Source organism: Dipodomys spectabilis, unplaced genomic scaffold (assembly GCF_019054845.1).
Source record: "Dipodomys spectabilis isolate Male_0828 unplaced genomic scaffold, ASM1905484v1 ptg000241l, whole genome shotgun sequence".
Lineage (NCBI taxonomy): Eukaryota > Metazoa > Chordata > Mammalia > Rodentia > Heteromyidae > Dipodomys > Dipodomys spectabilis.
In genome coordinates this window covers 4,736,954-4,750,995 of record NW_024870918.1, presented here as the reverse complement: position 1 = coordinate 4,750,995, position 14,042 = coordinate 4,736,954, and the positions used below count along the sequence as shown (strand labels likewise).

The following is a 14,042-nucleotide window of genomic DNA, read 5'->3' as shown; positions in this document are numbered from 1 at the left end:
CTAAGGGCATAGTTGCTGTCCCTGAGCTCTTTTACTCAAGGTTAGTGCTCTACCCCTCTGAGCCACAGCACCACTTTCTGTTTTCCAGTGGTTAATTGGAGATCAGTATCTCATGGACCTTCCTGTCCAGGCTGTCTTCCAACCATGATCCTCAGATCTCAGCTTCCTGAGTAGCCAGGATTACAGGAGTGAGCCTCTGGCGCTCAGCTTGTTACACAATCTTACTACCGGGAGCACCAAATGCCAATCTCACCATCCAGGCACAGATCGGGAGGCGCAGGGATTGTGCTTCATGTAACTGTGCCCCTAGTGTTGGCAGCATCCAAGCTAGACCTGTCACTCCAGACATGAATGCAGGGAAGAGGTTTCTGTTCTTAGGTAAATGGGACATCGCCATCAGATTTTCCTCAAAAAATGTACAGATCAACAACAACAGACGTAGTGATCTTGATGACATCTATGATGTGAAAAAATATGCATCCATAATTTACATCAATAAGTAGTTTGATATAAGAGATAAGCATGTACCTGGGAAGGTAGGCCGTGCAAAGGCCCAGGTCTCTGCTTCGGGGGGTACTTCTGCCTCGATTTGTAGCTGGGGTGCCAGTCCCACTCACAGGGAGAAGATAGTAATGTGGTATTCCGTGCCCTGGAAAAGACATCATGGTTAAAAGTCTAACCTAGAAAGCCGGGCGCTGGTGGCTCACGCCTGTAATCCTAGCTACTCAGGAGGCTGAGATCTGAGGATCGCGGTTCAAAGCCAGCCCGGGCAGGAGAGACCATGAGACTCCTATCTCCAATAAACCACCAGAAAACCGGAAGTGGCGCTGTAGCTCAAGTGGTAGAGCGCTCGCCTTGAGCTGAAGAGCTGAGGGACAGCGCCCAGGCCCAGAGTTCAAGCCCCACGACCGACCAAAAAAAAAAAAAAAAGAAAAAAAAAAAAAAAAGTCTAACCTAGAACTAGGCACCCGTGGCTCACCCCTATAATCCTACTAGGAGGTTGAGATCTGAGGATCATGGTTCAAAGCCAGCACCAGCAGGAAAGTCCATGAGACTCTTATTTCCAATTAACCATCAAAAAGCTCAAAGTGGAGCTGTGGTTTAAGTGGTGGAACTCAAGCCTTAAATGAAGAAGCTCAGGGGCAGTGTTCAGGCACTGAGTTCAAGCCCCATGACCCAAAAAAAAAAGTTCCTTCTAGGTGAAAAATATATATACACAGAAGGTGAGAAAAAAGCTAGAAAATCCGTTTTCTTCTTTATATCTTTTTTTTTTTTTTTTTAAGACTGAATCTCGCTATGTAGGCTAGGCTAGTCTCCAACTTTTAGTCTTCTTGTCTGGGCTTCCAGAGTGCTGGGATTACAGGCATGAGCAACTATGTTGGTTGAGAATGAGAAACCCCTCTTCTAATCCCCACTTCATCAGTATCCAGGTTTGAACTCCAACTTATTTGGCTTGCTTACTTTGGCGTAATGTTTGACCTCTCCCCGCCCCCACATCACCCCCCCCCATCCCTCCACCCCCACCCCCACTTTTTTTTTTTTAACATGTGTTTCCATTTTCAAGTGTGTTTTAGAGAAATCAATGTAAACTTGAAAGGGTATCTTTTTCAGAGCTTAACACTGGCTTTTCTTGATAATTGTGGGTTGCCATCATTGAAGAAAAACCAAAGGCAAGGAGTTCTGTTTCTCCCGAGTGCAAAGAATCTCACTGACCACAGCCTGGCCCTGCCCACCACCACAGGGAGACCGGCTCATCTGGTTAGGTGGGGGTCATGCCACCTCTGGGTGAAGGGGAAGAATGTGGCCTCTCTCATGCCTGGCATCTGCGCAAAACACCCTGACTTCCTACATGAGGAAACACAAGTAAAAGATGCGTGGATTTTATTTGAACAGGCAGGAAGCCATTTCCTTTTCCAGGGATCAGCAGGAAATGTAGGCAGAGGCTAAACCTGGGCCATCTGGACGCCCTACAAAGCAAGAGTCGGATTAGAGCCCAGCCCACACGGTTTCTATTATTACTTGCAAAGATAAATAAATGACTAGCAAATCAAGATGGGCTTGTTACGCTTTTGACCTGAATATGGAATTCTTCTCTACAGGAATCAGCGCCAGAGAATTTTTCTTTTATGAAAATGGTTTGCTTTTTAACTCAATCAGTTTGGGAGTTGTTTTCTTTGCTCATTTGTTTGCATTTCTAAGACATCCTGTCTTTAACCTTCCTTTTTGTAATATTCCAAGGGTTTTGGACATGTGTTAGACCTACCAATAATGGTCACTTGTGTCTAAAATCCACTTCTATTAACCATGTATTGTCTAAATTATGAAAAAATAATGGGGAAACAAGTACAATCAGTTTCAATAGTTTTGACAGATATGTCAAATGCTTGCCAGGTAACATGAGTTAGAATTGAAATTTGAAAGGAAAAACTAAGCTAGGGGTGTAGCTTGGTGGTAGAGTTCTTGCCTAGCTATCATGAAGCTGTATTCAAATACCAGTACAGAGAAAGAGAGAGACAGACAGACAGAGAAAGAGAGGAAGGAAGGAAGGAAGGAAGGAAGGAAGGAAGGAAGGAAGGAAGGAAGGAAGGAAAATCACCTGGTGCTCAGTGCTTCTGTGTTGTAGTGTCAATTACTTTTTTTGCTTCCTTTCTTCATTTAGGGCTATATTGAAATCGAATAGACCCTGGAGGGATTTGCTGAGTAGGGACCCCGACTTGAGCAATGTAGTTAATAGGCATATGTCTAGGTCTCCCAACTTCCGGGCAGTGAACTTGGAACACAGAGCCCATTGTTGCTTGGCAAATCAAGTGACTATGCAGTCTGCAAAACCCGCCCACTCACAACTATCCTTCCAGACAACAAGAAAACAGACTAAAGGAGGCCAGGGAGAAGGGAATGAATTCCTTGAGGTTTTAAATACCAGATTATGCCTGACTCCCAATTATATTTTACAACACAAAAGATCAGCTCCTGAAAGGGGAGGGGGGGAACCTATCCAGAACTGCATGTATGTTATAGCTGTCAGACAACATTTAATTAACTAGCCCAATAGAAATCTCTAATCTTTGCATGAATGTTCATGCAAAGCTTTCCCTCCACAGAACTCCTTACCTTCCTCCCACTGAGACCTTTAACACAGCCAAGATCACAGAGACAGTAAGCAGGCTGTAACTGAGCACGCATGTATCTCTGGATGCCTGCTTCTCCCTGTGCGGTCCATAGACTGGACCACCCACTTCACCCAGGAAGACTCAGTACTTGAAAGCTTGTTAGATATGCAGACCCTCAAGTCCCACCAAAACCCTCAGAATCAGAAGATGCATTTTGTGTATGTGTGTGTGTGTGTGTGTGTGTGTGTGTGTGTAATGGGGCTTGAGCTCAGGGCCTGGGAGCTGTCCCTAAGCTCTTTTGCTCAAGGCTAGTACACTATGGCTTTGAACCACAGCTCCACTTCCAGTTTTCTGATGGTTAATTGGCAGTGAAAAATGTCGGGCCTTTCCTGCCCAGGATGGCTTTGAACCTTGATCCTCAGATCTCAGTCTCCTGAGTAGCTGGGCTTATAGGCATATGCCACCAGCACCAAACCAAACCTGCATTTTAACCATGATTTAATAATATGTCAGGTGATTTCCCAAGATGTAAAACTGATGAATGAAATGAACACATGTCTGCAGGAAGTAAACCTTCTTAGCATACCTAGAAAGAAGAATTTACTAGAATCATATTACTGAAGGATAAAATATGTCTCAAGGGCCAGGCACCAATGGTTCATGCCTGTAATCTTAGCTACTCTGGAGGCTAAGGCACCAATGGTTCATGCCTGTAATCTTAGCTACTCTGGAGGCTAAGGTCTAAGGATCAAGTTCAAAGCCAGACCAGACAGGAAAGTCCCTGAGATTCTTTTTTTTTTTTTTTTTGTCGGTCATGGGGCTTGAACTCTGGGCCTGGACACTGTCCCTCAGCTCTTCAGCTCAAGGCTAGCACTCTACCACTTGAGCCACAGTGCCACTTCTGGTTTTCTGGTGGTTTATTGGAGATAAGAATCTCAGAGAGGGGCTGGGAAGGTGGTTCAGTGGTAGAGTGCTTGCCTTGCATGCATGAGGCCCTGGGTTCGATTCCTCAGCACCACATAAGCAAAAAGAAAAAAAGCCAGAAGTGGCACTGTGGTTCAAGTGGTAGAGCACTAGCTTTGAGCTGAGGAGCTGAGGGACAGCGCCTAGGCCCAGAGTTCAGGCCCCATGACCGGACCCCCCCCAAAAAAAAAAATCTCACAGACCCTCCTAAATAGCTAGGATTACAGGCGTGAGCCACCGGTGCCCAGCCTGAGATTCTTATCGCCAATTAAATCAAAAATCTGGAAGTAGAGCTGTGGTTCAAGTGGTAGAGTGCCAGCCTTGAACACAAAAACTCAAGGACAATGCCCAGGCCCTGAGTTCAAGCTCTAAGACATACAGGCAGACACACACACACACACACACACACACACACACACACACACACACGCACACATATGCACACACATGCACGCACGCACAAAATAGTAATAATCCCATAATAATAATGACTCAGAATTCCATTATATCCCCCTGGAACCTACCAAAGAAATAAATATTTATTTCTAATAAAAAGTAACTTTTGCCAGCTGGGAAAAAAGTCTATCTAATCTAATGTCTCCCCTTCAGTACTGTTGGTAATTTGGTTAGATAATTCTGCCGCCAAAGGCTGTGTTGCAAATGGCAGGTCCTTGTGCAGGTTTCCTGGCTTCCAACCACTTGATACTAGGAGCAGCCTTGAGTCCTAACCACCCAAAATGCCCCCAAGATATTGCCACATGCCCTCAGGAGGGAAGAAGAACTTCCCATGCACACTCCCACTGAGAACCACTGACTTTAATGATTGTGGTAATTTCCACAGGAATATGATTTAACTTCTGGGTGATTTAACTTCTATTTGGTATAACCTCCGGTTTTCTGAATCTTCTTTCATGAATCAATGGTAGTTCTTTGATACAAACAAGTTAGTAATGTTCTCACTTAAAAAAGAAAATGAAGAAATGTCACTTTTATTTACACTGGGCCCCCAAATAGCCAAAAAATGTATACATACATAGATATGTGTGTTTATACGTAGATATATGCCGTTTCTTTTCTCTATAGCAAAGAAATATATATTTTAATAGGTCAATTATATAAAACCTATATTTTAATATATATCATTATCCATCATATTATATGTTATCATTGCATCATATATATTATCAGTACATCAATATATATCATTACATATTTCAACGTTTAAATATATATCACTTCTATGATATATATGTATGATATGTATGCATATATAAGCATATATGCACATATATTTGTATGTACACTTCTAGCTGTCTCTGCTTACCCAGGGTGCTGCCAAAGGTTCACGTGTCTTCTGCTCTCTGGTAGAAGTTCCCTTTTGTTAAGTGGAGTGATTCCCACTGCTGCTTCCAGAATTGATATGTATTTCTTGTACCTCATCCTGCCTCTCAGGACAAAGTCTTGTCAATTTTGGTCCCTGTTCAGCCAGAAGCCGCTGCTCCTTTGGGTGCTCTGTATATGCCTAGCTAGACCTATCCAACACAGCCAGTCCGGCTAAGGTGGGAAGAAGCCAAACCAGGAAGAATGTCATTATACTGTGAGGCTAAATAACTCTGAATAAAGCACTAATGATCCGCAGATGACGGTGGTTTTAAACACAGCTTTCTAATGTACACTCCCCAATTAATCTGCCCATAAATCTTGGAGGCCAACTAATCCCTCATGTATTAATGGCACACAGAGTGATTTATCTCAAGGTCTGATAATAATTGCTCAAAAAGCTTGCTTGCGGCTGGATGGACTAAAATCAGAAACAGATTTGCTCCGAGATTTGCTCTTTCTGCAAATCCCTCTCTAAAAGTCTGTGCCTTGACAAATGGGAATTTCATTACGATTATTGTCTTTATAGCTGCATTTTGGACTGCTACAATAAACTTCTTGCTTGAGTCAATAGCAAAGAACATATTAATTAGTTCAGAAACAATTCTGGGTTTTCTTATCTTTTTTTTTTTTTTCCTTTTCTTTTTGGTGCTAGTTCTGGGACTTGAACTCAGGGCCTGGGCACTGTCCCTGAGTTTTTTTTGCTCAAGATTAGTACACTTGAGCCACAGCTCCACTTCCAACAATTATGGGTTTTAATGCAGTTTAAACAAGACCTAGGAAAGGGGTAACAAGTTTGACAAGAAATGTACTCAGTACCTTACATATGCAACTGTAACCCCTCTGTACATCACCTTGACAAGAAAAATTTTTAAAAAAATACGAAAGCCAAATGGATGAGAGAGAGAGTGTATGTGTGTGTGTGTGTGTGTGTGTGTGTGTGTGTGTGTGTTTGTGTGTGTGTGTGTGCGTGCAATGATGCGAGGATTTGAACTCAGGGCGTGGGTGCTATCACTTAGCTTTTTCAGCTGAAGGCTAGAACTCTATCACTTGAGCTATAGCTCTTCTACCAAATTTTTGGTGCTTAATTAGAAATAAGAGTCTCACGGACTTTCCAACTTGGGCTGGCCTTAAACTGTGATCCTCAGATCTCAGTCTCCTTAAGTAGCCAGGACTTTAAACATGAGCCACTTGTGCCTGGCTCCAGAACCTTTCCGTAAACATATTCCCAGGGAAAATTCAAGGATCTATCAGCATGGAAAATGTGGACTTCCTTCATGGTGGTCCCAGTGATGGATCATGGTACCTAACCCAGACTTCTATGGAACGAATACACGACACTAGAAGAGGACTGTCCTCTTCTGGTTGGAGTTAGTAACCAGAGCCGATAGGGAGCTGGGGACTCTTGGCAGTCAGGCACCCTGCCACATGGAGGGGGCTTGTCACTAAGTATTTAAGGAAACAGCACCAAGAGAAATGGCCTGACATCCTCCGTGCTCCTGAGTTTAGCAATGTCTATACACCTGTCATCACAGGAGACCCTAGCTATAAAAGCTAATAAACTGACTTTTATTTTGGGGGGTGGGTCCAGTTGTGGGGCCTGAACTCTGGGCTTGGGCGCTGTCCCTCAGCTCTTCAGCTCAAGGCTAGTGCTCTACCACTTGAGCCACAGCGCCACTTCTGGCTTTTTTCTTTTTGCTTATGTGGTGCTGAGGAATTGAACCCAGGGCCTCATGCATGCAAGGCAAGCGCTCTACCACTGAGCCACCTTCCCAGCCCCCTGACTTTTCCAAAGTTTAATTTTACTTGGTGCTCTGTCACTCTGAGAGAATGTTTTGACTTGTACCTCCTCCCTCAACAATTTCTCCAAGCCATTTTTTTTCTGTTTGACAAACTATGGCAATATATAAGAATTATGATGATCCTTGTCTGAACAAACTCAGAAGTAGAACAGAGATGGAGATGTTGTGTAGCAATGGGATTGGCATCGTTATCCCAAATGAGTGGTCCAACCTTCCTGATCACTCAAAAATCTTGAAATCTACTTCTACAGATGGCCTTCTTTCAATAGCTTTCTCTCAAGTGGTTTGTCTCTCCCCAACTTTCCTGCCTCCAGCCTAAATGACCTAAATCAGTGGTCTTCAAAAGAGTTGAACATATCAATAGTCCTTGGGATTCAGTAGGAAAACACTAAACTATTTTCCTTTTGTTCTCTCAGTTTTTAAAAAGGTAGATGCTTTTGTGTATGAGACACTATACATAAACATATATATCATTTATAGATCACATATCACATTTATATATATGATTACATATATTTGTATATACATATATGTGATACACATTATCACATATATATATATATATATATATATATATATATATATATCACATTTTCTTGATCCATTTATCCATTGTAGAGACCCTAAACTTTTTCTATAACCTAGCTACTTGGAATAGTGCCTCCATGAACTGTGCAAATATTCTTGTTGTATTCTGACTTGTAATCTTCAGGATATATGCCCTAAGAGGGGTATTGCTGGGTCTTCTAGTTTTAGTTGTCTGAAGATTCTCCAAACTGCCTTCCACAGTAGCTAGATAATAAAACTCCTAGGAAAGCACTTAACCAAGGAGGCAAAGGACTTCTACAGTGAAAACAATAAAACTTCTGAAAAGAAATTGAAGAAGCCAGGCCCTATTGGCTCATGAGATCTGAGAATCACAGTTTGAAGCCATCTTGGGCAGGAAAGTCCATGAGACTCTTAATCTTCACTAAAAGTACCAAAAAAGCTAGCAGTGGAGCTGTGGCTCAACTGGTAGAGCGCTAGCCTACCAGAGCCCAAGTTCTAGGACTGGCACAAAAAAAAAAAAAAAAAGAAAGAAATTGAAGAAAACACTGGGAGGTGCAAAGACCTCTTAGGCTCATAGATGGGCAGAATTACTATCATACTGCCAAAGTTGATCTCTAAGGGATGGAGAAAACAATTTTTAAAAAATCACATGGAACCCAAAAAATAGCAATGTTGGAGGTTTTATAAATTCAAACATCTACAGCTTTTTTTAATATACCTTCTCCATCTGCTCATCATGGTATATAAAAAAGCTATAGATTTTTTACATTTACTGGGCATGGACTCAAGGGTTCAAACTCAGAGCCTCATACTTCCTTGACTTGTCCCCTACCACCTGATCTATACCTCCAGAACAGCTTTTAGCTATTTATTTTGGAGATGAGAGTCTTTCGGACTTTTCTGCCCAGGCTAGCTTTGAACGGGGATTCTCTAGGTCTCAGCCTCCTAAGTAGCTAGAATTGCCTAGCTGAAAGGTTTAGTTTTCTAAAACCACTAACACCACCAGAAGATTAAGAGCTGTCACCTCACTTTGCTTGATTATATAATCCATCTAATCTGACCACAAGAAAATGAAAAACAAGGGGCTGGGAAGGTGGCTCAGTGGTAGAGCGCTTGCCTTGCATGCCTGAGGCCCTGGGTTCGATTCCTCAGCACCACATAAGAAAAAAGCCAGAAGTGGTGCTGTGGCTCAAGTGGTAGAGCTGAACAGCCTTGAGCTGAACAGCTGAGGGACAGTGCCCAGGCCTAGAGTTCAGGCCCCACGACCGGACCAAAAAAAAGAAAGAAAATGAAAAACAAGGCATAGAGCATTTCATCTCCGAATAGTTCATTTCCATAGTATGCATGAATACTACTCCCACTGATTGTTGGACAAACAATTAGTACCAGTTAGTTACAAGAATTCTTTTATAGGCTGAATTTGAAGTTGGTTGGGTCCAGCTGCCACCCCTGAAAAATGGTCTAATACAGCCTTCATTTAATCATCCAGGAAGATGTAATTATACTCACACAACAGTCTTTGTTCTACCAAACTGTGTTACTAATGACACATTATAAAAATTACTATATAAACCCCTCAAATAAGAAATTAAGCTTGAGTAAGCACAAGAAAAATCCAGCTAAACTTGTTACTCGTAGGAGGCTGTTTTACTGCAACGAAAGTGACACAATACATCTATAAAGTAAGGCATGTTTGAAAGTTTCATTTGCTATTGCAATTCTTAGAGCTGAGGCCTTGAAGCAAACGTTCTTCCACTGAGCAAAATCCCCAGCCCCTCTATTCGAATTTTTCATCCTTACATTCAGCATACAGCTCTTTCTCAGTGATTCCCGTCTATGTGAATCTCATGTAACATTAAACTTGGGTCTTTTGTTAGGAAAGTAATTGTTGCTTCAGCAAATATTACAAAGAATTTGTCTTTTACTCATGAGATTACTCCACTTTCTGATTTATTCATTTCTCAAATTGTCCTGTTTCTATGAATTCTTTTATAATTTACATGGGAAAAAAATCTAGCCAAAATACCACTTTCAGATATGTAGTTCTAATGACACTTTTTCTATAATGTCAGAAATTGTTTACTAATATACATTTAGTTCATGAATTCCTTTTGGGTTCTAGAAATTCTTTACAACTATAACCATTGATTCGAAATCTTGTAGCTAGCAAGTGTAGCGCCACGTGCCTGTACTCCTGGAAAATCAGAGGTTGACTGACACCTGATACTTGTGATTCATAACCTAAGCAGACAAATCCATGAGACTCTTATCTCCAATTAGCTAGCAAAAAGCTAGAAGTGGAGAAGTGCGTGAAGTGGTAGAGCACCAGCCATCATTAAAAAAAAAAAAAAAGTCATGCAAATCCTGAGTTCGAGCTCCAGTACTGGAACAATTTAAAAAAAAAAAAAAAGCTTTGAAATCAAAGCTTCTCTTTCCAGAAGATCAAAATCGAACATAAAAAATACAATCAATTTTTGTGGGTTTTTTTCTGTCTGTTTTTCTCTTTTTGTCACTGTTTTTGATTTCTGTACCTTTTGTTTTGTATGTAGTTTATCTGATTTGATTTGAGGAGGGGAAGGCGGGTGCTGGTGGCTCACACCTGTAATCCTAGCTACTCAGGAGGCTGAGATCTGAGGATCACGGTTCAAAGCCAGCCCGGGCAGGAGAGACCATGAGACTCCTATCTCCAATAAACCACCACAAAACTGGAAGTGGCGCTGTAGCTCAAGTGGTAGAGCGCTCGCCTTGAGCTGAAGAGCTGAGGGACAGCACCCAGGCCCAGAGTTCAAGCCCCACGACCGACCAAAAAAAAAAAAAAAGAAATGGTGGTACAAAGAATGAACTAAATCAGCAGTGATACTGACACTACGATGGAAATGGACTATACAGCTTGGGGGGCCAGGGTGTCAGGAGGGGAAAACTGGGAGAAAACGAGGGAGGAGGTGGACACTTACGTGACTGTAACCCCTCTGCACATCACCTTTACAATAAATTTAAAAATTTAAAAAAAAAAAACAAAAACCACAGATCATGCCAGGTGCTGGTGGCTCTCACTTGTAATCCTAGCTACTCAGGAGGCTGAGATCTGAGGATCCTGGTTTGAAGCTAATCCAGGCAGAAAAGTCCATGTGAGACTGTTATCTCCAATTAACCACCAGAAAACAGGAAGTAGCACTGTGGTTCAAGTACTAGAGCACTAGCCATAAGCAAAAAAAAAGCTCAGGGACAGTACCCAGGTCAGTTCAAGCCCCACAATGAAAGGGGGGGGGAGGGAGGGAGGGAGAAAGAGGGGGAGAGAGAGAGAGAGAGAGAGAGAGAGAGAGAAAGAGAGGAGGAGGCTGCAATGCTTGGTAAGAAATGTACACATTACCCTGCCCATGTAATTGTAACCCCTCTGTACAGTATGTTCACAAAAAAAAATAAAATTAAATAAAATTTAAAAAAAAAGAAGAGCAGACTACAAAAATGCTTAAGAATTATCAACAACTTAAAAGTGATACCCAGCTAGGATCATGCCTGTAAGGATCTCAGGAAGTTAAGATCCAGAGGCTCGAGGTTCAAAGACATCCTAGGCAGAAAAAGTTTGACTTTATATCCAATTAACCAGCAAAAGCCAGGCTGAAGGCATGGCACAAGTGGTAGAGAGTTCAGGGAAGGCTCTGAGTTCAAACACCAGTGCAGGCAGGAAGAAAAAAAAAAGTTAAAGCCAATCAATTATGGTTTGTATAGCCCTAGTTCAGACCAAACTAAAGTCTCTTTTAAAAATCATCCTCAGATGTATTCACTATTGATTTAAATTGTTAGCCTGGGGCTTTGGTTGATAGAATACTAGCCTGGCGGAAGCTTTGAGTACCATTCCTAGCACTAGAACAAATAACCATTACCTTCAACAAGATGCCAGCAAGCCTATAACCAATTCAATTCCTTTTAATAGCTATTTACTAGCAATCTCTGTCCGACTCCTGTAACTACAGGGTAAAACATCAGGACTGTGTTCCTCAGCTTAGCAGGTCTGTATTGAAGGGTTAAAGTACTTGAGGCAGTGACCATTTGTTGCTTGTTTCAGAGCAGAGCAACACATGGTGCTAATGTGTGCCTTTATAAGCCCTGCAAATCCTTAGCTCGGGGCTCTCTTAGGCTCCGCTGTGTCAGAGTGTAGGACGAGGCCCGAGCTGCAGCCGTCTAAATAAAACCTTAAAACAGCTGTAAAGTCTGACTCTCGGTGGTCTTCTTGGTGGGGGTCCTGCGACCTGGGCACAACATGTATCTTTTACTTTTTTAATTTTTGTCAGTCACAGGGCTTGAACTCAGAGCCTGGGTGCTGTACCTTAACTTTTTTGCTCAAGGCTAGCACTCTACCACTTTGAGCCACAGCTCCACTTTTGGTTTTCTGGTGGTTAATTGGAGATGAGTCTCTTGGACTTTCCTGCCTGGGCTGGTTTCAAACCTCTATCCACAGATCTCAGCCTCCTGAGTAGGATTATAGGTATGAGCCACTAGTGAATGGCTTGTAGGTTTGTATCTTACATTGATCCTCATATTAAGAATTTAAAGTCTGTAACACACGGAAGAACTTCCCTGCTCTGCCATAACACCAGTCAACGTATTTGGTAAATGCATCAATCTATAACTTCCTTTTGCTCTGTGACTATAAAAATTCATGCAACTGCTTCCATGAGAGAGCGTCTTATTCAAGGAGTATGGACTCTCATACTCAACTCAGAATAAACTACCTCAGATTCAAAAGGTGCACAAGATGCCAACAAAAGTTGTTGTTGGTTGTGAGGCCTGAACTCTAGGCCTGGCACTGTCCCTCAGCTCTTCAGCTCAAGGCTAGCGCTCTACCACTTGAGCCACAGTACCACTTCTGGCTTTTTCTGCTTATGTGGTGCTGAGGAATCGAACCCAGGGCCTCGTGCATGCAAGGCAAGCACTCTACCACTGAGCCACCTTCCCAGCCCCCAAAACACTTTTTGACTGATAAGAAGAACTATGAGCACTAATGAACTTTCAATTTTCGCCACAGCTACTTCCTTCAACAAGTTAAAGACCCGGATCTGGTGACTCTTACCTATAATCCTTGCTACTCAGGAGGCTGAGATCTGAGAATTGTGGTTCAAAGCCAGCCCAGGCAGAAATGCCTGTGAGACTCTTATCTCCAATTAACCACCAAAAAAGCCAGAAGTAGAGGTATGGCTCAAGAGGTAGAGTACCAGCCTTGAGGAAAAAAACCCAAAAAACTAAAGGACAGTGTCCAGGCCCTAAGTTCAAGTTTATTATGTGTACACACACACACACACACACACACACACACACACACACACACACACACACACACACACACACACACACACACGGATATAATGGTTTATATAATAATGGTTCAGATCCTATACGCTTAAGACCAGAAAAGCAGAGTTCAATTTCCAGCTTCACATATAATTAGCTATGTGATAACCCCGGACAACCTTTGAAACTCTCTAGGGCCTGGCTTTCCATAACTGTAAATGGGAAGTTATCTCATAGGATTAATTTAGTGAACATAAAGCAAAGTGCATAGGTCTGGTCCAACCAAAGGGCTATATTCAAGTGCTAGCCACTATTATTTACCCAGAAGATAATTATTGGATTGGTTGTAGAAAGATTAAATGTTTTTTGAAACTGTAACCCCCAATATGATGGTATTTGAGGTAGAAATCTGCAGAGGTATCAGGTGCCAGTGGCTCATGACTGTAATCCCAGCTACTCAGGAGCCTGAGACCTGAGGATAGTGGTTCCAAGCCAGCCTGGGCAGGAAAGACCGTGAGACTCTTGTCTCCAATAAACCACTCAGAAAACCAGAAGTGGTGCTGTGGCTCAAGTGGTAGAGTGCTAGCCTTCAGCTGAAGAGCTGAGGGACAGCGCCCAGGCCCAGAGTTCAAGCCCCATAACCGACCAAAAAAAAAAAAGATTGTGAGACTCATCTCCAATTAACTACCAGAAAACCAGAAGAAGTGCTGTGGCTCAAAGTGTTATAGCACTAGCCTTAAGCAGAAAAGCTCAGGGATAGCACTCAGGCTCTGAGTTCAAGCCCCAGGACAAGAAGAAAAGAAGGAAGGAAAGGAAGGAAGGAAAAAGGAAGGAAGGAAGGAAAGAAGGAAGGAAGGAAGGAAGGAAGGAAGGAAGGAAGGAAGGAAGGAAGGAAGGAAGGAAGGAAGGAGAAAGAGAAAGAAAACTCTGCAGAGGTGATTAGTTTAGA

General features: G+C 42.4%; 1 protein-coding gene across 1 annotated transcript in view; it reads right to left on the bottom strand.

The window, feature by feature from the left end:
- The window catches only part of Tjp2 (tight junction protein 2), a 91,547-nt gene extending 90,895 nt beyond the window's left edge, over nucleotides 1-652 (bottom strand). The window contains exon 1 of the mRNA XM_042699346.1: nucleotides 529-652. The gene's annotated coding sequence lies outside the window, so the exon portion shown is untranslated. The remainder of the gene's footprint in view (nucleotides 1-528) is intronic.
- Nucleotides 653-14,042: the final 13,390 nt, after the last annotated feature.